At 39.9% G+C, this 26476-nt stretch overlaps 1 protein-coding gene and 1 pseudogene across 5 annotated transcripts in view; both read left to right on the top strand.

The window, feature by feature from the left end:
- The window catches only part of CDK14 (cyclin dependent kinase 14), a 653719-nt gene that overhangs the window by 388494 nt on the left and 238749 nt on the right, over nt 1-26476 (top strand). The gene's annotated exons all lie outside the window — the stretch shown is intronic.
- LOC143686444 (T-box transcription factor T pseudogene) lies at nt 22955-24635 on the top strand (annotated as a pseudogene).

The raw sequence follows: 26476 nt of genomic DNA, 5'->3' as shown, positions 1-26476 counted from the left end.
AAAATTGAAATAAAATAGATCAATTATAATTATGTAAGAAAAAGGAGAAACCTCCAGGTTAAAAAAAAATGGTGTTAACGTTCACTGTTTCAGAAATTTTTATGTTAGATTTTCACAGACCTCTGAATTTTGATGGACCCTCAGAGATTATCTTGTCAAAACCCTTCATCTAAATATCATATATTCTTGGGCCCAGAGATAGGAAATAAGTTATCATTGTACTTGTCACTAGGTAAGTGATTAGGAAGTGTTAAATTATTATTAATAATATTTAGTCTTACCACATCTCTAGAACCCTAATGTAGTAGTCAGTAGATAATTGATAACTTGTTTAACACATTCATAGGTTTAGCTTCCCAAACAGGTGAGAAGTTGGTTGTGTTAACCAGATGTCTAGCTCAAAGATAATACCTGCTGGTCTGATGACCTGTGTCAACTGAACGATGAATTAATTCCCTGCCGGGAAGGTGAGACCCAGAGTACAAGATATCACTCAGTACCTAACACTGGAACTAGAGCATGAGTCTTGAGGAAACTGCAAGAAGTAATAATAAAGAACATGTCTCACAGAAGACTTGTAGGAGACTTCATTGGTATTATATGTTGGAATGAAGCCTCAATAATTTATAAATTAGAAGGAACCACCCTCTTTAATTATATTCCTGGGAGAAATTAAAGCATTGAGTTGTCCTGTGGGCAGATGAAGTCTGACTCGGCTTAACAATATTCCCATTAAAACTCAACAGTACCGGGCAATGGCTGTAAAAGCATTCTGGATGCCTCTCAATAGAAGGAATGTTCTACTCAAATCTTATTTTTTACCAAGGGTTAGAAGTAAACAGTACGCAGATCTGGGGCAGGTGGAGCTGTAGAAGATGTACTTAGTAAAAATATATATCTGTGTGTTAGCTAGAGTCAGTTGTCAACTTGGCCAGGTGAGCATACCTAGGCTTGTTGCTGTGGACATAAGCCAACGGTACGTGAACCTCATCTGTTGCCAATTACATCTGCAGTCAGCTAGGAGGCGTGCCTGCTGCAATGAGTGACGTTTGACTTAATTGGCTGGTGCTTAAATGAGAGAGCGCAATGTAGCACAGCCTAAGCAGCTCACCATACCTCATCTCGGCACTCACAGCTCAGCCCAGGCCTTTGGAAATGCAGAAAGAAGTCACCCCGGGGAAAGTTGTTGGAACCCAGGGACCTGGAGAGAAGACCAGAAGAGACCATCCTGTGCCTGCCCACATAAGAAAGAACCTCAGTGGAAAGTTAGCTGCCTTTCCTCTGAAGAACTAACAAAATAAATCCCCTATTATTAAAAGCCAATCCATCTCTGGTGTGTTGCATTCCACCAGCTAGCAAACTAGAACAATCTGAAAGGGAAAACTTTTGTAGAAGTAAATGCACCCATGTGAAAAAACAATATTAACCAACATAATCCCAGAATTTATGTGTAGATTCTGTTTGCAGACAGCTTGTGCTTGAATCTTGGCTCTGCTGCTTACCAATTGCGTGTCCTTGGCTGAGTATTTGAAATTCTCTATACCTCAATTTCCTCATTCTAAAATGCAAATGATGATAATTGAATTGTTTGAAGAATTAAATAAACCAATACTTAAATCAAGATGTTTAAAACAGTGCTGGCTTATAGAAAGTCCATATATATGTCACTTTTATTATTAAAATGTTACTTATTTTTAATATTTTTCTTCCTAAAATGGATGATGTATCTCTGGACTTGAACAGAGGATATGGAATTTTAGTGAAAGCCTACTATATATCTGGCATTATGCTAGTAGCTGAGTATACAGTTGTAAATCAAGGAGACATGGTTTCTGAATTCTTAAACTAAATTTTCCTTACAATCTTGTTGTCACCATATTAAATACTAGTTATTGTATTGTACAGAGATACCCCTACAGATAACAAACCCTTTAAAAGTGGCCTGATTTTTATATCATTGTCTTGCATATTTTATGGAAATGATTATTCCTCTATTTAAAATATGGTTACTAAACTATATGGGATTTTAAAAATAATTATCACAGATCTAATTTTAACAACTTTCTGTTTGTGGTTCAGATTTTAAACTGGAATCTATCATATGCCATTCATTTTATCTTCTTTGTTAAAAGAACTAAGGATAATTTAATGAAAGTGAATCATTCTTGAGATAAAAACATGTATAGAAGATTTGTATCACTACTGCCTTATCACTAGTCAAACTTTAAAAATAAAATGCTGCTTCATGTTATTTCTTTTAAAACACAAAATATTTTGGTAGTTACCCAAGAATGGTACTATATGTTTTCTTTCAGGGTTAAACCATGAGTGCTTTTTTTTGCCAAATATTCTTATTAGGAGAGAGTTTTTAGATAAGACGGTTTTGTGAATCAGATGAAAAACCAGTCTGTAAGAAAAATATAATTATACCTTCTTGTACACTTTAATTTAAAAACTGAGCAAACCCTCACCTAGAATGAGCACTACTGCTGTCCAGTGTTTGTGGTCTTTTAGGAGTGGATCTTGCTGCAGGTGTTACTTTTACATTGTCATGTAACCCAGAAATCTAAATGTAAAATAGTATATTGATTTAGAAAATGCCTGAGAGGTTTGATGCTAAGACAGTGAAATTAGTTTGCAGGAAAGCAATCCGGGACCAGTATAACTCGGTGTCTTGGGCCTTTGTGCAGTATTACTGAAATTAGATGTCAGAGTTCATTTGACCAGTCTTTAAAATCTCGAAAGGAGGACATACAACTATAAATATGCATAAATTAAGGTATATATTCGTAATCTTTTCTTTAAAAAAAATATATATATATTCTTAGACACTCAAAATGCGTGATTTGTGATAATGGCGGATCATAGATTCCAAAGCTAATTAGTAAACCACATACATTAAGGCATATATTCTTCAATCCAATAAAAACAACAGTGCTTTGCATTTTGTCTGTCTTGGTTATGGATAGCAAACTGAGTCATTTCTTAAATTTTGAGAAGGGTTGGTTCCCTCTACCTCCTGCATGAGTGGCATGCCTGTTGTCTGCTTTGGCATCTCTGCTGGGCAGTATTGAAACCAAGAATGAACATTTTGCACAGTACATGTTGTTTAGGTCATTCTGGGCTTCAGTGACTGAAAGCATCCTTGTTTGTGAATATTGAATTCAACATTTGGAAGCATTCTAGTTGTTGAGTCATTAAAACATTTGATCTGAAGCACTTGACATTAGATTGCTTTCAGGAAATGAAACTGATTCAAACCTCAGTCATTTGTAACAGTAATAATAGTCTTTTATAGCTGATCAAGTGCTTTCATAGCTATTATTGTATTTTATTCTTGTAACAGGTCTCATGTATCCCTTTTCAATATGAGAGCATTGCTTTGTACTTTTAATATTAACACAGCTTGGACATCAAATCACTACTGTTTTAAAACACTGACATTTCTGCTGATTCTTTAGGCCTGAAGATAATTCATTTTGAAATCATGAGCATGTAATTGCTTTTACATCCTTTAAATAACAGTAAAAATATTCTTCAAGTGGTTCTGCTTTTTATTATTGCCAGTGAACTTTTGAAAATGTATGGTTTAGGTAAAGTGCTCTCTGACATTTTTGTCAGTGGGAAGAGCAATAAATAAGCTCTTTTGATCCCTCAGTAATAAAATTTAGACTAGTAATTGGGATCAGTGATATTAAAATTCAGACATAATGTCAATTTACTGTATTATTATTATTATTTTCAATTTGTCTAGTTTATTCCAAATCTGTAGAGTAGATACTCCCACACCACACACACTCACATGTACACATGCACACGTACTTCATCCACTTGAATTTACCTGACAAACTTCTTCCTTTTGAGTCATAGGGACAAAACCATAATTGGCCATCCCCTATTTGTTACATTATAGTTATTGGTTACTTTACAGTTAGATTTGGTCTTTTAGAAATAAGAGAACTGAAATAAGCCCTTACCATGAGAAGTAAGAGTCTTGGAGCTGCTAGCCACAACCTGGAATACATACAGACCCTCCTCTCCCAGGGACTGCTCTTGAGACCCTCTACCCCCAGGAGTTGAGTTCAAAACAGTGGTAAAGGAACTGGTGAGATTTCCCAGTATATCCTAGTTTGCTAGCTGCTGGAATGCAATATACCAGAAACAGAATGGCTTTTAAAAGGAGGAATTTAATAAGTTGCTAGTTTACAGTTCTAAGGCTGAGAAAATGTCCAGTTGAAACAAGTCTATAGAAATGTCAAACCAAAGGCATCCAGGGAAAGATACCTTGGCTCAAGAAGGCTGATGAAGTTCAGGGTTCCTCTCTCAAGTGAGAAGGCACATGGTGAACACAGCCAGGGTTTCTGTCTCGGCTGGAAGGGCACGTGGTGAACACAGCGTCACCTGCTAGCTTTCTCTCCTGGCTTCCTGTTTCATGAAGCTCCCTGGGAGGTGTTTTCCTTCTTCATCTCCAAAAGTCGCTGGCTGGTTCTCTCAACTTCTTTTGGCTATGTTGTTCTTCTCTGCTCTTTCTGAATCTCTCTCATTCTCCAAAATGTTCCTTTTTTGATGTGATCTTGGCTGATCAAGACTGGTTATTAAAATGATTAGGTGGAGGCATATCTCCACCCATTTGGGCGAGTCTCGATTAGTTTACTGGAATCCTATAAAAGAGAACGACGAAAGATTTCTGAGAAAGCAGAGAATGACATAGCCACGAGAAGCAGAGAGGCCACCAGCCAGCGACCTTTGGAGATGAAAAAGAAAAACACCTCCCGGGGAGCTTCATGAAACAGGAAGCCAGAGAGAAAGCTAGCAGATGACGCCGTGCTTGCCACATGCATTCCAGATGAGTGTGAAACTGTGACTGTGTTCACCATGTACCTTCTAACTTGAGAGAGAAACCCTGAACTTCATCAGCCTTCTTGAACCAAGGTATCTTTCCCTGGATGCCTTTGATTGAACATTTCTATAGACTTGTTTTAATTGGAACATTTTCTTGGCCTTAGAACTGTAAACTAGCAACTTATTAAATGCCCCTTTTTAAAAGCCATTCCATTCCTGGTATACTGCATTCTGGCAGCTAGCAAATTAAAACAGATTTTGGTGCCAGGAGTGGGGTGCTGCTGCAGTTTGCAAATACCAAACATGTTGGAATGGCTTTTTAAATGAATAAGGGGAAGATTCTGGAGGAGTTGTGAGGAACTTAATAGAGAAGGCCTAAAATGCTTTGAAGAGACTTTTGATAGAAATGTGTACTCTAAAGATACTTCTGATAAGGGCTTAGATAGAAATGAGGCACGTGTTATTGCAAACTGGAAGGAAGGTGATCTTTGTTTTAAAATTGCAGATTATCTGGCAAAATTGACTAGTGGCTTTGGCTGGAAGGCAGATTTTAAAAGCCATGAACTTGGATATTTAGCAGAAGAGGTCTCCAAATTAAATGTGGAAAGTGCAGCCGAGTTTCTCCTTACACCTTATGGTGAAATGCAACAGGAAAGAGATAAGCTGAGAACTGAACTCTTGAGTACAAAGAAAGCAGAAACTGATGTTCTGGAAAATTCTGGGCTTCCAGGAGGGGAGACCCCACAGAATGGTGCTCCAGGTGAAGATTTGGCCAAATGTGAAACCTGTCAGCCATTTCAGAGAAAGCCAGGATCAGAGATGAAGCTATCCAGGAAGGATTTGTGGAAATTCCTTATGTCTGGTGGGCACAATCCAATGCTACTGCGGAGAAATCCAATGAGAGTGCTGTGGGACCTGTATAAACAGAGCTACTACCAATCTGGACAGGGGGGTTCAGAGAAGGGATACATTGGAGGAAAAATAACTTCAGAGGCAATGCCATGGAGGCTGAGGTCTGAAGTCAAGAAGCCTCGGGCCAGGAGTGGACCCACCCAAGTGTGTGGAGAGGGTGAGTTTGCCCCAAAGGCAGAGGATGGGCCTTCCACCTCATTGCAGTGGAAGAGTCGTGCGGCCTCAGGCCTTGGAGAGGGTGAAGCACATTCTTTGGGATTTAGGGAGAGCCAGGCTGCCACCACATGGAGAGGTTAAGCATGTGCCCTGGACATGGCAGAGAGCCCAGGTGCAGCCCCAATGCTTGGAGAAGGTGGAGCCAAGAAAAAGGTGGTCTCCCAGTGTCCCCCAGGGTTGCGTTTGGAGAGACAGGCCTCTGTGTAGGCCCTTGGAAAGAGTGGAACTGCTGCTTTCTAAAGCCCCGAAGAGAAATAACTCTCAGACTTTGAAATCTAATGGACTTTGCCCTGCGGGTTTTCAAAACTGTATGAGTTCAGTGACCTCTGTGTTCCTTCCTCCCTATGGAAATGGGTATATGTATCCTATGAATGTTCCTCTTTTGTGTGTGGTCAGCAAATAACGTGTTTTGAGTTTTTATAGGTCCAGAGGCAGAAGAGAACTTTGCCTTAGAACAGACCATGCTGGTAACTAATTTTGATAGGAGTTTGTATTGTTTCTAACTTTGTATTTCATTTGTATTGCTACTGAAATGGTTTAAGGATTTCTGATACTGTGATGGAATGAATGTATTTTGTATATGGGAGAAACATGTCTTTTTTAGGATCCAGAGGGTAGAATGTGCTGATTTGAAATGATATATATACTCTAGAAAAGCCATGTTTCAATCCTAATCCCATTTTGTAGAGGCAACCGTTTCTTCTAGTCCCTATTCAGTACTGTATGTTTGAAACTGTAATTAAATCATTTCCCTGGAGATGTGACTTAAGGAATCATATTTGATGTGATCTTGAGTGGGGATCAAGAGTAGTTGTTAAAATGGGTTAGGTAGAGACGTGTCTCCAACCATTCACATGGGTCTAGATTGTTTACTGGAATCCTATAAAAGAGAACAACAAGAGATTTCTGAGAGAGCAGAGAATGACATAGCCACGAGAAGCAGAGAGGCCACCAGCCAGCGACCTTTGGAGATGAAAAAGAAAAACACCTCCCGGGGAGCTTCATGAAACAGGAAGCCAGAGAGAAAGCTAGCAGATGACACCGTGTTCACCACATGCTTTCCAGATGAGTGAGAAACCATGACTGTGTTCACCATGTGCCCTGAACTTCCTCGGCCTTCTGAGCCAAGGTATCTTTCCCTGGATGCCTTTGGTTGGACATTTCTATAGACTTGCTTTAACAGGACATTTTCTCGGCCTTAGAACTGTAAACTAGCAACTTATTAAACTCCCCTTTTTAAAAACCATTCTGTTTCTGGTATATTGCATTCCAGGAGCTAGCAAACCAGAACATCCCCCATCCAATAAGAGCACCTTCCTTCCTGCCTTCTTCAGAAGCCAGGACATGCTTTTGCTTGCACTCCTTCCATAAGGCTTCCACTGTCTTGCAAGCTATGGAACCCACTGAAGTAAATCAAGTTATTTCTGTCTTCCTTTCTGAGTAAGGAACAGAAACACTGAATGTGATGGGTAGTCAAGGGAGGCTTTACTTTGTTCAGAGGTCCCAACCTGTCCCAGAGAGGAGAGGTAGGGGGAAGAGGTGAGGACAGGCAGTTGCTAATCTAATGATCTCAGGGAGGGAAAACAAAAAGAAAGTCCAGCAGGGTGGAGGGGGTAGGATTTTACATTTACAGAGATGAATGTTTTGCTGAGGTTTAATTTTCAACTAGGCCTTTGCATTTGAAGCAGCCTCTTAGGCTGAAGATCAGCCAGTCATGGCCAAGTAGTCTTGTTCCTGAAGTAGTTGAGATGAGTAGACTAATCCATCTGGGCCATTTTCCAACCTCTAGGTGCTTTACCCCCTCAAGGTTTAGAAGTGGCACCTTGGAGCCTTGATTACTGGTTACTGAGGAGCCTGCAGGGAGCCCAACCTCCAACAGCCCCCAGATCTTTCCACTTAAGGTTTTGCAAAGGCTTCTCCAAGACTCGACTCAAGCTCAGTCTTGGGCCTGGCCTAGGCATCCCAGAATTACAGGCTGTCACCCCTCTATGTTCTGCCCCCTTTCCTAACATTCATTATCATCTGAATCTAACTCTTGACTCTAAATTCCATGGATCTGTCCTATTTCACTGCTGGAGTCTCAGTTCTTGGCCCATAGCAGGTGCTTAATAAATATGTTGTCAGGAGTATTTTATCGTTCATCCTCCTGTCCTGCTCAGCATCCTCCTTTAAAGGTGGAATTAGGCTGAGGTGACCCCTCCCCCAATGTCCCTGGCCTCACCTCTCCTTCTGAAACTCTTTCCTGACCCAGCAAGGGCGAGTGGTACTGCACCCTCCCTCTGAGTTCCTGGTAAATGTGTGGCTGCTGCCAAGGGGCAAGGCCAGAGGGATTTTTTCTGTTACCTTCTACCTTCTAGTCCTTTGAAGAAGGACTCAAACTGCCAACCCCCTCTCTTTCCCTCCTTCTGTCACCGCCTTAAGGACCCTCACTGAGGATAAGAGACTTGGACTGGGGGCAGATCAGCTGGGATGGTGGGGCACTGCGAGGCCTGTTCCATGGAAGCCAGGCTAACCTAACAACACGAGAACTACAGAGCTACCTAAAGGAAGCTTAATGAGGCCCTGAAACCGTGTCCCTCCCGGAAGGCCTACTGAAAGTAAACTGGGATCCCCACCAGTGCCAAGCCAGCAAGTCTAGAGTTGGCTGAGACTTGGAAGGAAAGACAGTGCCAGCTCCAAAGGAGGGGGACAAAGCCTCCCAGCCTCCCTGCCTTATTTCCATCCCCTGTGGTTTTTGGTTGTATGCAGGACTGCCTCAATTTACTTTAAAATGAACCCATTAAACTGAGAAACTTTGACTCAAATCTGACATTGTCTTTGACTCACTAAGTGAACACCAGAATAAACAACGCTTTCCACCATCTACTCTAAAGGGTTATCTGCAAATTGGAAGCACAACATTTGAAGACAGTAGCACATTCTAGTGTAATGTCGACTTTCCCTTTCCTTGCCAAATGGTCCAAAATTTCTGAAATCATGAAGACATTTAAAACAACATTTAAAAACATTTAAAACAACAACAACAACAAAAACTAAACTCAGAACCTTTTTTGTTTTTAAGTGAAATATCTTACCAAGCCAGAAGCTGGCTGGACTGTATTCCCCACGCCCCTTCCTCTCCCCGGACTGCCCCAACCACACCCAGCCCGCAGCAGCCTCTGCAGTGAGGGGAGGAGAGGGCAGGAAAGGATGAGAATCACGGTTTTGTCTTCTTTGTAGATCTAAGTCACTTCATTGAGAAACACTTCGTTTGCTTTTTCTCAAAAATATCATGCTTAGTCTATTTAGAGAGCTAAAAATAAAAACAAAGCAAAAAATGACTAGAGAAATGCTAGAAGCCAGACTTTGTCATCCTTGAATTATTTCGGGGAGGAGCCAGATGACTCCCTCCAATTGCTTGAATGGCTTTTGTCCCCTTTTTTACACTTGTTCTGCCTTCTTTGTGAAGCATTCAATAAAGGGTTTATTGCTGTTTCTTCTACTGCCTCTGTAGATGTGAAAAGTCATTTCTAAACTGTGGTCTGTGGAACACACATTAATGAAAAATAATTTTGTAAAATTTTCACAAAATTTTTCCTTTGTCAGATCAGTTTAGGGTGAGCTGCATTCGTGTGCCCCTCCACCTTCAGTGGCATCACAATGCCACTTAGCTGGTAGTGAAAGGTTCGGGGACTTTCTGCAGCTAAAAAAAGTCTGACACCGCAGCTTCCAAATCAAGTATATTTAATTAAGGACAGATTTTTGACTCTGGATCATAATTTGGGGAAATGTTGATATATTCAATTATCTATTGCTGTGCAACAAATTGTCACAGATTTGACTGTTTGAAACAATGTACATTTATTTCCTCACAGTTTGTGTGGATCTGGAGTTGGGGCGTGACTTAGCTTAGTCCTCTGCTTCATGATCTCTCACAAAAGTGCAACTGAGATGTCAGCCAGGTCTTCCCCTCTCGTCTCATCTGAAGGCTAGACTGAAGAAGAATGTGCTTGCAAGCTCGCATGTTGTTGGCAGAACTCGGTTCCTTTCAGGCTGTTGAATTGGGCACCTCAGCTCCAAGTCGGCTCTTGGCCAGAGGCCACCCTGAGTTCATGTCACGTGAACCTCTCCAACATGACTCCTTGCTTCAACGATGCATGCAAGACAGGAAGACAAGGAAGAGAGTCTGCAGCAAGACAGAAGTCATGACATTATGTAACCTCATCACAGAAATAATATTCCATCACCTTTGCATATTCTGTTGGTTAGAAGCAAGTAACAGGTCCCACCCACACTCAAGGGGAGGAGATTGCACAAAAGCATGAATACTCATATGGGGCGGTTGTCATGGGAACCACCTTAGAGTCTGCCAGCCACTGTGAATATAAAAATTACTGTGCAGTTATCTCATGGTGATCATATTTGTGTGATATGATACTCCATAAAGAATATCATAACTGAGCACTACACCACACCCAGCCTATGGTAGGGTGTCATGATCTATAAGGGGTTTATTGATAGTGACAATGATGCTTAGTGAGCCTTATTGGTTAGTACTCCTGTCAGATATTGGGATGAGCACTGTGCTTTTAATACCTTGCTTAATGTGCTCAGAAGCTTCCTTTTTCAGATAAAAGAATGGAAGGTTGAGAAGTTAAGTAAGCAGGTCACTGAAGAAACAGCCCATTTATACCAAAAATTGTAAAATTTTATGACAGATGATGTCTCTTTTCAGAACGGCAGACCAGAAAAGGGTGCCACACTTTTTGCCTGAGAGATTTAGAGGGAAAGACCTCAGGAAGTCTTTCAATTTTGTATGACTTTTTGATTTTATGAGGGTTTGGGGACAAGGATAGTTACAGTAAAGGTAGGTAGGTTTAGGTAATGGTAGTATTTTACCATCTCTCATTTGGAACATGCCGGAGGATAGAGTTTTTATAGTTTAACCACGAGAAGAGATGTTGGGAAACATATGGGCAGTAATGCAAAAAAGTAGACTAAATGTCAATTAGGTGCTGGCAACAGCAACAGATGGCATCTGTTTGGTTAAGTTTATTACTATTTACTTATCTCCAGTCTCTTTCCAAAATGCCTCTGAAGCAGATGCTGGTCTGCTGGTCCACTTGCTTTATCCTTGTTTAGTCTGCAGGCCATTGGAGCCACCCCCTACCCCCCTACCCCCACCCCAGGTTGCAGTCTCTGAGTTCTACCTTTCTACCTTCCATCAAGAACATTCAGGAAGCAGCGAGTGCTAGGGAGGTCCAATGGCTGAAGAGCTGGGGCAGGAGAGAGGTTCAGCAGTTGTTTTCCTGGCCTCTAATCAGGTAGAACCTGCTGTCAGGCAGATTTTGGGCCAGGTCCAGTTCCTGCCCAGTTAGGCCCACACTGTGGCAGGGCACAAAGCCAGGTGCCTGTACCCTACCATTTGCCATGCACCAAGCCAGCTGGCAGATATGGGGAGGCTAAGTCTGAGAGAGCAAGTCCTGGTTCAGTTCACCAGTCCCTTGGGCTAGAAGAGTGACAGCCAAGGCTTGCAGCAGAGTGGGGCTGAAAAACTAGGAAATGCATGTCTACCAACAACGTGGAACCAGGAGTAAGAAGTCCTTGCCACTAATTGTTTGATTTTGGAGAAGTCATTTAAATGGTTTCTTTAAATTTCTCTTAAAAAAACCCAAAAACCTCTGAATTAAATGATCTTTAAGTTTTAAATTCTAAGTTTCAATTTATTCTCTTACATAAATTTATTGCATTCCCTACCATATGCTTATGGAGTTTGCAGTCATTTTGTTAAAAATACTTTGGCAACTGCAAAGTAAACTTCTGCTTGCCCATGAAAATTAATGGAACCCAACAAGTATGAAATTATAGTGACTGCCAGATTCATCTGAAATGGAAATTTTATATGATTTCTTAGTGTAACTATTCCAGTGTAAGTAGGTAATAGAGAGAAAGAATGGTCAAGTTTTAATTCTTTCAGAAAGTGTCATTTTAAAAGTAAATTCAGGGCGGGCCACAGTGGCTCAGCAGGCAGGAATGCTTGCCTGCAATGCCAGAGGATCCAGGTTCGATTCCTGGTGCCTGCCCATGTAAAAAAAAAAATGTAAATTCAAGGAAAATCTTGAAAAGCATCTTTATATTACAACAAAAAAAAGAATAGGTAATCCTTTCCTTATTTTTCAGTATGTATCTATGTTTAAAAAATTGTGAATAAGATAATATTTAAAAAATCTAAAAACATTTGCTCATAATCTTCTGACCCTAATCACAGCAATTATTTTAGTATTTTCTAAGTACCTTCACATAGTGGAAATTGTGCCATTCCTAGCGTGGAGGCTGCTTTTTTCCCCATTACCATACCAGTAATATTTTTCATAATTTATTCTCATATATTCAATTTTAAATCATATAAGGAATGTATCTTCTTGTTTGAAAATAGAAGCTTCAAATAATAATAAAGAAGAAAATAAATGTTACCTATTTTCCTCTTTCCCTGATATAGTCCTTGATAATATACCTCATAGCCTTTTCTGTATACTTGCTTTAAAAATAAATAACTTGCTTAAAACACGCACACACACACACACACACACACACACACACACATCGCTTTTTAAGCCTGTATAGTTGGATTAATCTTGTGCATTTTCTCACCAACATTCACCATCTAGTATTATCCAAAATGCTGGGTAATAAAATGGAAACTTATGTGAGATATGGCAAATGCAGTAGGAAATGGACAAATGTTTTCCGAAAAGTACTCACAAACTTTATATTGAAATCCAGTAACATTGTATTCTAGCATGAATATATTTTTTGCTTCTTTTTATCTCAGTATACCTAAAACATGGCTACTCAGATTTTTAATTAGGAGAAAACTTGTGCAGAAAACCTGGATGAATTTTTTATATTAATGCTGTTATTTCTCCTTTTCCTTTGAACTCATTGTTATTATTAGATCCTCCTAGTAGATTTGTTCAGGCTTACCAGATGATCATTGTTTTAATTTTTATCTAAAACTGAATAATTCTTTGAACCCTTAGATTTTGATTTCCTGGGTGTTCTCAGGAAGAGAAAATAGTCTTCATTCTGAAATAATGGCTGCCCCCTGTTTTTCCATATATCAGCCTGCAGATGAAAACTCCTATTGAAGGCTGCCATCTAAATTAATTTGGGGTTTTTTTTTTAATAACTCAAAGTGTAGAGAATTACAAATCATACTTAAGACTTATTTCTCGTTATTCAACACTGTTTTATATTTTATAATTCATATTGTAAAGTTGTAGAAACTTTCCTATCAGCAATGATGTAAATCAAGTCATCAGCTTGTTTTCCTTATTAGTTCTAATATTTCTCAGTTTTTAAGACTTTTATCATCCAACTACAAAAATGAGGTAAATTTATCTTCAAATAATATGTGTTAATGTTTTTATTGTAGTACATTTTATATACAGTTCAGTTTACCTATGTTAAATGTATGATTCGATGAATCCTGAGGGTTTGGTGGCTTGTTTTGAGAGAATAGTGTCACCCGTTTGGCTACCGAGGAACGGACTGTGGTTGGGGCACTTCTCCGCTATTGGAGTTCTGCTTCTGAACTTGTGGGCTTTGTCATATGCATTTCTTCTCTCTTCAAAAGTACAACTTGCTGTTATTATAATCTCTGGTTCTCTTTACCAAGCTGTAATTGGAATCAAGCCTAGTAATCTGAAAATTCAGTCCAAACTTAGTACTTCACACCGTACTGAAGAATGGGTTTATCAGAGGAGCTGGTAAAGTTAATTTGGTATAGAAAGTAGTCATTTGTGACTTCATGATAGTAACACTGCAAACAGTGAATGCTAACGTAGAAAAATAGTTTTAAAAAGTAGTTTACTAGTTGGCTTATCCTTTGACTTTAAAGTGAGAAATGTGGATAGTTTACAATAAGTAAAATAAGAGAGTTTTATGGAAAATGATTGATAGTTTAAAAGCTATCTTTTAAAAAAAACCTATGAGGTTTTTGTTTTGTTTTGAACATTGCTTCCCTTGGCATTATTTTCAGAAATGGAAACTGGTTACATTGCATTTATTCAAAGCATTTGATGCAATGTCATCTGTAAAAGCTAAATAATAGATGAGAGCAATTTAGTGCCCATGTTTCTTACTTTGAGATTTTAATATACTCTCGTGATTTCAGAGATTAATTAATTCCACAAGTACTACATTTTAATTAACTTATAAATATATATTTCAAATACAGCTCCTTTAATGAAATATTTATTGAAGGAAACAGTGGGGTCAAAAAAAAGGTAGGGAACAAAGTAGAGAGCATTTTATGATTCTGGAATTCATTTTAATTTGGAAAAAGTTTTTAAATTAAAAATATCTTCAACTACATTGTAAGATTTCAAATAAATCTTTATTGGAGAAGAAAAATGCATTGAAGGATAAGTTATTTGGGCTGAGAAGATGAGTATATTTAAAGTATATTTCACAGATTCTAAAAAACTAGGACATGAGCTTCAGATGTTTGTTTCTGTCTATATTTCTTAAAGGATAAGACAGTTGACTAGTATAGGATAGGATGAGTATACATGTCTTTTCTGACAGCTTTCTTAAAACTATGGCAGCCTTCTGAGAATTCTGTCTTGTGAGAGCTCTCGATCCTCTAAAACTTAACATGTGTGATATTTGCTGACAAGTGAGGATAGTTAGATTGTCAGGTTGCCGATTTCGAGTTCGAACTTCCCCAAATCTGTCCAGTGTTATTCCATGCCCATTAGTCTTTAGTTATTTAGAGCAGCATGCCTTTTGTGGTTAAATTAGTTGTAAAAATGAAAGAGTCATTGTATGAATTGTAAAAATTAAATTAAAAAAAAAGTCGTAGCTTCCTGGGCAGATTTGACAGCCTCATCTTAGGGAAATCTACTGTAAGTGAGGGAAACTGCAAGCAAGTTTCCCTTTAAGGCACTCTTTTTTTAACTTCAAAATTGCCTGATGATTCAAATGGCTCTTGCAAGCTTATCCCAGATCTTTGTAGCTAAACTGGCTACAAGCCAGAGCTGTAGAAAGGCAACTTGGTTGTAGTAATGAGAATATTTAAAGACTAGCTTGTTCAGCCTGCTCCACCCAGTCGTGAACTCACTGCCGCCTGGCTCCAGCTTCCCTGCTACGCCAGGAAAATGTGTCATTTAAAATAAACGACTATTTCAGGACCCATAGTATAAGAAGCTAAGACTGGAGTCCTCTTGGAACACTGACGCTGCCCAGGGCTGGGTAAAGACTTGTTTGAACTTTTTCCTTCCTCTCTTTTAAATACTTTTTTTTCCCCAAATAGGAAAATGAGTACCCAATAGTAGGCATTTCAAAGATGCCTCTGTTCTGTTTCCTTGTTCTTTTCCTCACAATTACTTTTTTTTTGGGTTCTTATGCATTTTTCCAGAAATATAATATGCATATTTAATCACTTGTGTTGTGCAAATAGTACAAATATACCTTCTGCTCTTTATTTTGCCTTTTCCCTTAACAGTATATTATAGCTGGTTCTGTGTTAGCACGTATAGATCTATTGGCCTCATTGGCTGCATTTTGTAGCGATACCATAATTTATTTAACATGTTCCCTGCTGGAATTTGAGAGTATTTTTAGTCCTTTGCTACAGACAATGTCGTAATGAATATCCATGCATGTAAATCTTTGTGTATATTAATATAGGATAGACACCTAAGAATATAAGAATAAGTTGTCACTGATCACTTTGAAACTTCTGATACTTAACCAGCGACATCCAAAGTCAGTTCAACCAATCACATTTTTTGAACGCATTACTCATTCTAAGCGTCATGCTGGTGCCGGGGGGTTTTGGGAATCAGGCAAGGCCCCTCCTGTAACGGCAGTGCTTCAAGGTAGAAGTGCTTAGTTCCAAAACAGAGGCACATTGTTGAAGACTTTTGAAAGTCCACAGCAGGAAGAAGTGATTACTGACCTCAGGGACCAGAGGATTTGAGGACAGATTGGAATTAGAATTAGGGATGGGCAGTAGCAGAGAAGGTGTGCAGAGGCATGGGCAGCGAAATCAAGGCATGCAGACTGCACTCCACCCTGTGACAGGCCTGGCCCTCTCCTGTCTCTGGACTTTGGCACTGGTCATGCCCCTTTCCTGGAGCATTTCCCCTAGGTGCCTTTATAGCCTGCTCCCCTTACAATGATGCCCACAGGACATCTGGGCCCCTCAGCATGGGCTTATTTGCATGGGTGCTCCAGGTGCTGTGCTATGTGTGTCAGAAACTGACATGTCCTGCTTCTGTACTCTGTGGGTCCTCTTGGGATCACTATGAAAGGGCCTCTAAGATGACCCTGCAGTGCAGCTGGTTGCTTCCTGGTGTCTTCCACTGCCAAAGCCATTCTAGCTTCCTTTACCATCTGCCTAAGGGTAAAACAGGTCCTTTCCTTGGAAGTTGCTTGCATCCAACACCAGTCTGTTATTTTTCACAAGATTTTATGAAGCTTGGGGCTTGGGGAAAGGGTAGGGCAGGGCAGCCGAGTAGTTATGCACACTTCACTGTGAAGCACTCCACTCAGCACCTTTGGGGGCCCATCCTCAGCGTGGTGAGAGGGGTCCTCTCTGTTTAGCTCCTGCTCTTCACTCTGACTAGGACTGGCTTCTCTCTCTGCAATGTGAGTGCCCTCCAGCGCATGCTACCAGTAAGAGGAGATCTCTTGTCCTGAGAACCTCAGGGCCCTTAGGAGCTCTTGTTTCTGATCTTAGGGTCCATCTTCCATCCCTGTTTCCACCCCCAGCCCCAGCCCCTGCCATGGCTCTAGGCTCTTTGCCCTCCATCCTCAATGGACATTCAGAACAGTTGTTAATATTTATATCAGAGCACAACAAACAGTCCAATACCAGGACTCCTGGGGTGATTTAGACATCTATGTTAACGTACGTTGGGTTTTTAGTCAGTCTTCTGGGTTCCTGAAACCTCTGAGCAAGAGCTTGAGGAAGCATTAGTGTGTGGTCTCTGTGTTCCTCAAGGCAACAAAGAAGCCCCGTAGCTTCAGAAACAGCTCTGCCAAAACGTGCACACATTACAGTAAACACTTATCTCTTCTTGAAACGTTGAGATGCAGGCTAATTTCAAAATTTGCCTGAGAACAGTGTATACAGTCTTGCTTTATATTTCTGTAACAAAAAATTGCCATTGAGTTGGCTTTCCTAGAATGAAGGGGCAGTCCGCATCAAAGGTAAATTCGAGTTTCTTCCTTCAGTATACCTGAATAGCTAGGAGCTTTTTGGAATTACTGTTTCTGTACTTCTGCATGTCAACATTTAAAAAAAAAATCTCTGTACTGGGCCCACCTCTTCCAATACTTAAGTTAAATCTTTGGGAGGCAGCTAAGGTGTCATGCAGAGTCAAATAAACCTGATATTGTTATAGTTGTGGGGTGGGGAGGTGGTAGGAAATGAAATGATTATAAGTTTTCCTTGTTCTTAGGGAGCTTACAATATAGTTAGAGAGGTAAACATTGAGATAAAAATAAGAATAAAAATAGTTGTATGTGCTAACTGCCAAGAGAGTAGAGCAGAGAACAAAATGTAATATATGAGTTTGGAGGATAGATTAATTATTTCTTGAGTTTCATTTATCTAAATTTTAAATGTTAAATTACAAAAAATTTGGAAAGTCATGGAAGTGATCCATCATTTATATTATTAAGAACTAATAGGCTATATGTTAATAGCCTCATGGTATGATATCTTTTTGTATTTTTACTTAAAATCTGTGTGAGTATAAGAAAGGGAATAAGTATTTTATGTATGTTTTGGGGGTAATTTCTTACCCAAATGAATAAATCCTGAGCTTTTGTGTGATTTAAGTTTTCCCATATTAGTGGGTTTTACACGTCTTAAAATTAGGTCCATAGTTTATATTGAAACCTTATACGAAGTCCCAAGGTGCAAAACAGGTGAAAGCAGAGGTGATTTGGTTAGGTTGGGGATGAAGCCCCCATCCAGGATGGCATACACATGCTACCCACAAAGGGAACACTGATCTTGGGGTTCACAGTAGGGGCTATTCTTGCTATATGTCAGTTCACCAATAGAGTTAATGTGGGCAAGACACCATGCCAGGAGCTGGGGGTGCAAAGGCAAATGGACCAGGGCCCTGCTTTCAGGATATCTGCAGCCTTGATTGGGGCAGGTGGGGGTGGCTTGTAAATGAATGATTTGGGACATCCATGAAAGCAGCAGGGGCTAAAGTCAATCAGAGAACAAAGGAAGGCTCATTAACTGGGCCAGCAAGGGAAAGGCAAGTAGGGAAGCTCCAGGAGGACTGAGTATAAGTTTTGAAGGACATGAAAGAATTCATCAGCTGAATAAGACATTCCTAGATATGAGACCATTTTGTGCCAAACAGCTAATGTGAGAGCTACAGATGATTTGATGGGATGCTAACAGTTGGCTAAAATGTATAGAAACAGAGGAGAAGAAACAAAGCTGAAGTAGGAAGCTGGGGCTTTTCGTCCGTGGAGTTTGGACTTTCTGGATAAAACCCAGAGGATATTTAAGCTCTTGAGCAGATTGCGTTTTGGTTCATGGTAATAGCCAATATGTATTGAGTGTTGTACGTAAAGAGCATTAGTAAGGATTTCCTATGCATCTATCTCTCAATCCACACAAATACCCTATGAATCAGTTGTGACTATCATCAGAAATCTGAGAAGGAAACAGGACAACTCACTGTGTATGGGGTTAAAGATGTGAAATGCCTCCAGGCCAGCAGTTCTGGGGAACCATTACTACTACTTCTGCTGAAGAGTTTAAAGAGGGATTGGTTCTGGATACCCAGGAGAAAAGACTGCTGTCTTCCAAGAAAGGACTGAGCCTTAGCCACTGCCATTTCCCTGCCCAGCTGGGAAGGAGGTGGGGAAACAAATAAAACTGACCTCACTTTTTCCCTTTCCTCTGGTCTTTGGTCGGTGTCTCCCACTGGCCAAGACTCAACTCCAGACCAGGTCCAGCAACTCTGTTACATGTCAATAAAGGTCAGCCTCTGGGAGTGTAAACATGTTAAGGAAGAGTGGAGAATGCTTCTGGGGGGGCAAATAGAGGACACTCAGCAGAGTTACTCTATGCAATCACAGATAAAGCAACTGAAACTCAGCTAGATTAAGTCTCTTGCCCAAAATGATACAACCTTTCAGTAGTGGTCCTGCCTGACTCCAAAGTGAAAGCTCTTACATATTATAAGGTACGCCTCTTCATCAGACCATGGAAAAGGAATACAAAAAGCAAACTTCAAGTCTGGGAGCCTAGTTAGGAGCTTTTTCTAAAATCCAAGGCACAAGAGAATAAGTTTAAGGGACTGAAATGGCAGTGGAAATAGAGAAGGGAATGTATTAGAACCAGTAGAGGCAGAATGGAGAGAAGTTTGGGTCCCAAATTCCTTCCTATTTAAAGGATATGATGATATTATAGAATATACAACTTAGATCCTTTCCGACGTGAAAGCTCGGTGACTCCTTTGTGCAGTGACTATGATGTGTGTTCATTTCCTGGAATTGATGTATTTTTTTAAATATTCAATGTACCTCCGTTTAGAGGTTTGAAATTGTTACACTCTCTTACTGCATGAGCAGTACCCCACTCCAGGTTCAGACAACCCAAGATGTCACAGTGTTTCACAAAATGTGTATTAATATCATTTAAGTAAAGTGAATATATACATGTCTTATAGTAGATATTTTATTTTAATTATGATGCCCAGATTCAGTGACAAGACCTAAAAATAGTTCTTAGCATCTGCCCAAATAGTTTGACAAGAGAAAAGCAAAAAAAAAACCCCTAAAAGCATAGGAAAAAATGAGTCAGAAAAAATTGGGCGGCAATCATAACATAAAAAAGGATTATAGTAATTCAAATGATCCAAACATTTTTTTCCTTGAAGTGCCTCAATAATCACCTCGTTAATTTGCACTGATTCATATGAGCATTTACTGTTAAAAAAGATGAAAACCCTCAGTTCAATTTTTGAAAATAGTTGCCTACTTTTTTTCTCGTGGAACTTTTTAGAAAATTCACTTTAGTTGAGGCATCTCAAAGAGCGTTTTCTTTCTGTTTTTATTTATTACATGCCCTTCCATTAAGCTTTGACCACACCCTGGTTTGGGATGTCTGAAAGAAAGGGGCTCTAAGAGTCCTGTAAGAGAAATAGATCTTTTATTTTCAACAATTTCAATTTCTAATTATCTCTCCAAGGCATCACAAGCTTCTAGCTTGGTACTCTGGGATACTGCCTTCCCCCATTTTCCACTTTAAAGCAAACAAATGAAAAGTGTTATTTCAGCCATCAGACCCAAGGTGAAGGTTCTTGAGTACTTCTCTGGAGTACTTCCTTATTAAAGTTCTGTTTTCCCTGGCAGCTTTTTGTTTGATTGTTCTGTGAAAGCTCTCTAGACATCGTCAATCATCCTTTCTAGTTTGCTCATATTTTTAGAGCCTCCTTCTGGTAAAACCAGCTTGTCATTCCTTCTCACCTCCCTTCCTGTCTCCTCTGTCTTCTTCCCTCTCTCCCATCTCTTTCTCTCTCCCTCTCTCACCAGGCTAATCTGTCACTGTTCTGGGCTTTGGGAACTAGAGTCCAGACATGTGTTCCCGGTTACAGAGACTGGGTACAGGCTCCCTTCTCTTGTCTGTGTCCAAATCAGCATGGTCACTTATTGCTGGGTTATCTTAGTTTCTGTGAGCGTTCATTTCCTTTGTCTTATTTTGGAATACTAATAATCATACTGTATTCTGAGTTTTTATAATGATTAAATGATATCATACATTTAAGACTCTTAGAGTACCTAGCAGATTATGACTGCTCAATAAATATTGATCAATTTTTCTTCTGTATTATAAGCACTACCATATTCACATTAGTATTATCTGTGATAAGACGAGGCAAGGGTATTGTCTTTTTTTTTTAATTTTAATTTTTAGGTGGTGTAGGAAGAAAGAGGGAGTGATTTATATACCTCCGAGAGGTACACTCATCTTCTAATTTATTTCTCTTAAAATCTGAAGAAAGTAATACACTAAAGAAGGCATATGTTGTCATCTCAAGTATTATATATGTTTAATGATTTCATCTTTATAAATTGGTTTCTTTCCTGTCAAGTGCAAAGCAGATCTCTGACATAAAATCATAATTATTCTTACTTACCTGACCTAATTATGGTTGTGGTTATTTATATAAGTATTGTCTCTTTAACACACATAAAGGTACATACTAATATAATGTTTTGGGGTATCTATTAATACATATATACAGCAAATGGCTTAAAAGTGGAGTTATAATTCTGTATATTATGTGCTAAAAGAAAAACTTTTCAGCACAGCTCTATTGTGCGATTTATGAATTGGGCAGCATTCCATTATTAAAGGAACTGCACCGAGGGATGGAAAGGAGAAGCTCATATAAGGATAACAGAATCAAGTAGACGAAATGTTCTGATTGGTTGACATTAAGTTTCCATTTTACTTAACGGGGGGGGGGGGGTCTTACAAAATGGGGAGCAGATATACATTGATTAGTATGGTACGCTAGCCTATTCTGATAAGCTCTCTTTACTGGACAAAAACTAGTCATATCACCAAGTATTTCTTATCATGAACCCTGTGGATTGTGTTCAGTTTTCTCAGAAAACCCCTTCAGGTCAATTATTTTTGTCCTCGGGAAAAGCCTTCTGAGGAAGACGTCTTCTCCAGGCACCCTGTGCAGGTGGTCATTTTATTTTACTTAACGATGTGTTGATTTAAAAATTAGACTCTCATAGTGTATTTAGTATGTTTTGCCTTTAATTTTTAAAACTCAGAAATGTCAGCATGTATATGGAAATTCATCGAAACTGCCAATTTAATTAGGTTTTGAAATTCATTTTCTATATAGTGTTGTCATCTAGCATGGGAATAATAACTGAGTTTCATTAACTGAGAAGCAGAAACTAGAAAGTGAAATGTAAACCACTGAACTGTGAAAATGGTGACATATTTGCATGTACTCTACTGAAAATGATTCTGCTTTCTCTGCTAATGCGGATGTGATGTGATGGGCTCATCGAGGTGGAATTACTTACTTGAAGTGCTTTTTAAGGACTTGGGCATACATGATCTTCATGCATTTAATGAGCAAGGTCTTTGGTAATATTTTCTTAGAATCACTGAGTTTTAGGACTTGAATCTTAAAGTTTCCTTATTCTGGCCCTGGGGATCAGATAGTAATTTCGTCTCACAGGTCATGTGTGTCTGTCAGTCACTCATTCTGCTCTGGTACGAAAGAAGCCATAGAAAAAGCTTAAAAGGAATGAGTGCAGTTGTGTACCAGCAAACTTTATTTACAAAAACAGGCGGCTGGCCCACAGGCCATAGTCTGCTGACCTCTGATCTAATCCCTGATTTTACACATAACAGAACTGAAGCCAAAGAATGTATGTGGCTTAACGAAGGAACCACAGCCTTCCTATTAAGTATCAGAACTATTGTCAAACATTTATTTTTGTCTATGTGACAAGTCTCCTTGTCTGGCAACAAAAGCATGTTACTCACATGGTGTTCAGCCAAAGAATTCTACCATAACTATTAACTCTATTTAAAGCAATATTTCCAAGAGAAGTATATTGTTTTTAACTTTTACATAAAATAGAAAATTAAAATCTTCCTATAAAGGAAAGTTAGTTATTTGAATATTTTCTTTCTTCTTCGGAATATCTGTACTAAAAGGTTATGATTAGTTGTGCTTTGCGAGAGTTCAAGTGGAACCACCTTAACTCTGCCAGCCCTCTCCCTCCCCATTCACCCCAAATCTCTGTCTTCACTGTTCTCCCAGGTCAGTGCCCCAGACCTGAAGGCCTTTGCCGTTCTTGGCCAGAATGGCTCTTTTTCTGGGGAAAGTGGCCACCAGGCCACTTGGATAGTGGGTTGGGGTTTTGGATAGTGAGTTGGCTCTTGGGTGGTGAGTTGGGGCTTTAGGGGGCAGTGGGGAGGGGGTGGGCAGAAAGATGAACTCCTCAGGTGCTGAGAGTTCTAGAAAGTGCTTACAGTACCAAGTGGCCCACTTCCTGAGCTCTGTGGAGAGCGAGCTGCAGGTGGGCAGCAAGAAGACCCCAGGGAGCACAAGCTGTGCAGTGACCTGGAGGAGAGCGAGCTGTGGCTGTGCTTCAAGGAGCTCATGAGAAAGCTCACCAGAGGATGTTTCCAGTGCTAAAGGTGAATGTGTCCGACGTGCATTCCAATGCCATATATTCCTTTCTCCTGGACTTTGTGGCAGCCATAAGCACTGCTGGAAGTACGTGAATAGAGAATGGGTGCTTGGGGCATGCCCAGGCTGTTCCTGCCCAGCTTTAGGGCCTACTAGATGAAGGCACCCATCTCCTTCTGCAAAGTCAAACTCACTAACAAACTCAATATTGAAGTCCTTACATAAATATGAACCCCACATTCACATAGTGAGAGTTGGGGCTCCTCAGCAGATGATCAACAGCCACTGCTTTTCTGAGAGCCAGTTCATATTGGTGACAGCTTACCAGAAGGAGGAGGTCACAGTTCTTAAAGATTAAACACATTGCATTTGTAGAAACTTTCCTTGATACTAAGGAAAGAAGTGATCACTAAAATGTGACAGAAGAGCCTAGAGACAACCAGCAAGCTGGGTGTTCTCAGTAGGGGTTGGCTTATATCTGGAACCAGTCCACTGGGTCCAGCTGGCAGCCCCCACTCTCAGTTTGCAAGTCCTCTCTCACTCTCCTCTCTGCATGGTTGTGAAAGATGCCTCACCCTGAGAAACCACTGCTCAACCCCCTTCCCCAGTCCATATACTCATTGGAACAACTTTCTAATCTATTCTGATAATTCATCTGCATGTTTATCCATGCTTTAATCTCATGACAGTTGGTCCAGCCTCAGAATGCCTGCCCAAACCAGCGTGCTCACCGTGAGCTATAACCTGGGTGCACCTGCTGGTTCTAGTCAGTACCTGCCTGTGGTCTGTGAGTAACGGCACCAGCACACCTGGCTCCCAGACGCCAGGGACGTCCATTGGGCTGGGAGCCCAGTTCTTTCGCAGCTCTGTGGCATGCTGTGCACCCCTTGCCCATGTGGTCTCGGTTTCCTCTTCCCCAGGGTCCCCGCCATGGTCACAGACATTCCTGGCAGCTAGTACGATGCTTCGTCATCAGCTACCCCGTACCCTCATGGATGCTTTTTTGCCATGTTCCGTGGGAATCATGGCCCTTTTCTTAAAAGATGCACTGACTTTCTGGCTGTGACAAGCAAGATTGATTTGATCAATCTACTAGTAGGGTGTAAAATGACAGTCTCAGGGCATATGGGGAAGGAAATAAAGCCTTTAAACTTCATTTGAAAATAAGAGGAAGAGGGGGGTGCAAGGGTAGTTCAGTGGTAGAGAGTTCTTGCCTGCCATATGGGAGACCCGGGTTCGATTCCCGGTCCATGCACTTCCCAAAAAACAAAGCAAGCAAAACAAAAACCCAAACAAACAAAAATTCAACAAATAGTGCTGCAATAACAAGAGTCTCACATGGAAAAATAATGAAATGTACCCCTGCCATATAGCATACAAATAAATAAATAAAGTAAGAGGAAGAATACGCATTCTGTTTATTAAACAGAACAAAAACAACCCACCCCCAACACCACCCATTTCCCCGTTATCTGCAGTAACAATTTAGCCCTGAACTGTTTTTATGTTGCAGGTGAATTTTAGTTTGAAGACAATATATTTGTCCTAAGTCACCATTATTCATAATGAATATGCTTGGAACTTGAATCTTAATTTTTGTTTCATATAGTATGTAGATGGATGACTTTGGCACACCAGAATTTATGAACTCCACTGTTTTATTTTAGTTAGATCAAAAGCACACTTTTAATTCTCCTGTTGCTTTGAACTATTTTTCATGTCTTTTTTATGGCAGCTACCATAGTTAGTGGTGAGCTGTGATAGAACAAATCTCAAGACAAAGATTTTAGATGAAATGAAAATTTTCTCTTTCTACTGAAAAGTTTGTCACTTTGAGGAGATATAGTTATTTTCTTGTATTGTTAATCCTCAAACTGTTCATATTTTTCTTCTGACAAAGTAGCCAAAGACAATGAGAAGATAACGTTTTCTGCAAAGGGCAATATGCTAAAAAAGATGTTATCATTTCTGTTACTAAAAAGTCTAAGACATAAAAAAAATTGGTGCCTTTCAGCATCTAAAGGGATTAGGCATAATTTATTTTCTTTAAAAATTCAGGGATATTTGAATAAAGTGAGAGCAAAATAAAATTTTGCCTTAACTTATTTCCGCATTCAGCTAAGAGAACTTTGGCTACTTTGGGAACCTAAGACATCTTTCTAGTAGAATATGAATGCTTTGAAATCTTAAGGCAGTATTCCCTGCATTAATGGTGCTGATGTGGGTAGGGGACTTCTGGTTAGAGACTGTTGAGTTGGAGGTGCCTTGTTTGGTGGAAAATTTCACGGACCCAGGTCTGAAGGTCAGGGACAAGTATAAGCTACAGATGAACTCTTGGGAGAAATCACCTGGGATGGCAGTTAAAACCTGACATTTATAGAAAGGCCCAGAGACATTTAGGAGAGAAGGGCCAGCAGATGTCACCATGTGCCTTCCCATGTGACAGAGAAACCCAGGATGCCAGCAGCCTTTCTTTAGAGCCAAGGTATCTGTTTCTGCATACCTTAATTTGGACATTTTAATGGCCTTAGAACTTTAAATTTGTAGTCTAGTAAATCCTCTTTGTAAAAGGCAATAAAACAAGCAATCAAACAAAAAACATAACAGTAGTCACAGTTCCCTACAGAGTAAATAGATTTGAGAAAACACTGGTTTGAACATATATTCTTGGACAAAATCAGTATTTAAGGGGCAGTTTCCTGGAAGAAGATCAGTTCACTCCTATTAGCTCTTTTATGTCTGAGAATTCAAGGAAATAAATCAAAAGGAGGAGAGTGGTCAGCATGTCCAATGTGGCCTCAAGATCTATCCAGATAAGGCCTGAAGAGTGTCCATTTGTTGGTGCTGAATGACTGGTCTGCTGAGGCAAATGTTGCAAACACTATCACCTAATTTAGTCTGCATTGTGCCAGAGAGTAGAACCAGGCTCAGGGTCACAGCCGATGCTGGATGACCATCTTATAGAGATATGAAGGGATTCCTTCACTGAATAAGAGGTTTAACTATCCAACTTAACTCTTGGAAATCTAGGATTCTGTTACCCTGGTATCAGGGCTACCAACTCTAAATCATTGGGAGCTGGGCTTAAATGGCAGGATTTTTTTTACTGTACTCTGAGGTCTTTTATTAGTTGGAAATGATAACACCTTAAAGTTGGACATACTGAATTGTGCAAGCGATTGTAGATACCCACAGGTACATGTGCCCCCATGTACACCCATATTGAAAACAGCAGCATACAAATAACCTGTACTCCTCTGTTTTGTTTTGTTTTTTGGCTTTGAATTCAAACTAAACATTGATATAAG

The sequence above is a fragment of the Tamandua tetradactyla genome, chromosome 1 (genome assembly GCF_023851605.1).
Source record: "Tamandua tetradactyla isolate mTamTet1 chromosome 1, mTamTet1.pri, whole genome shotgun sequence".
Classification (NCBI taxonomy): domain Eukaryota; kingdom Metazoa; phylum Chordata; class Mammalia; order Pilosa; family Myrmecophagidae; genus Tamandua; species Tamandua tetradactyla.
This window is presented reverse-complemented; position numbering and strand designations above follow the sequence as displayed.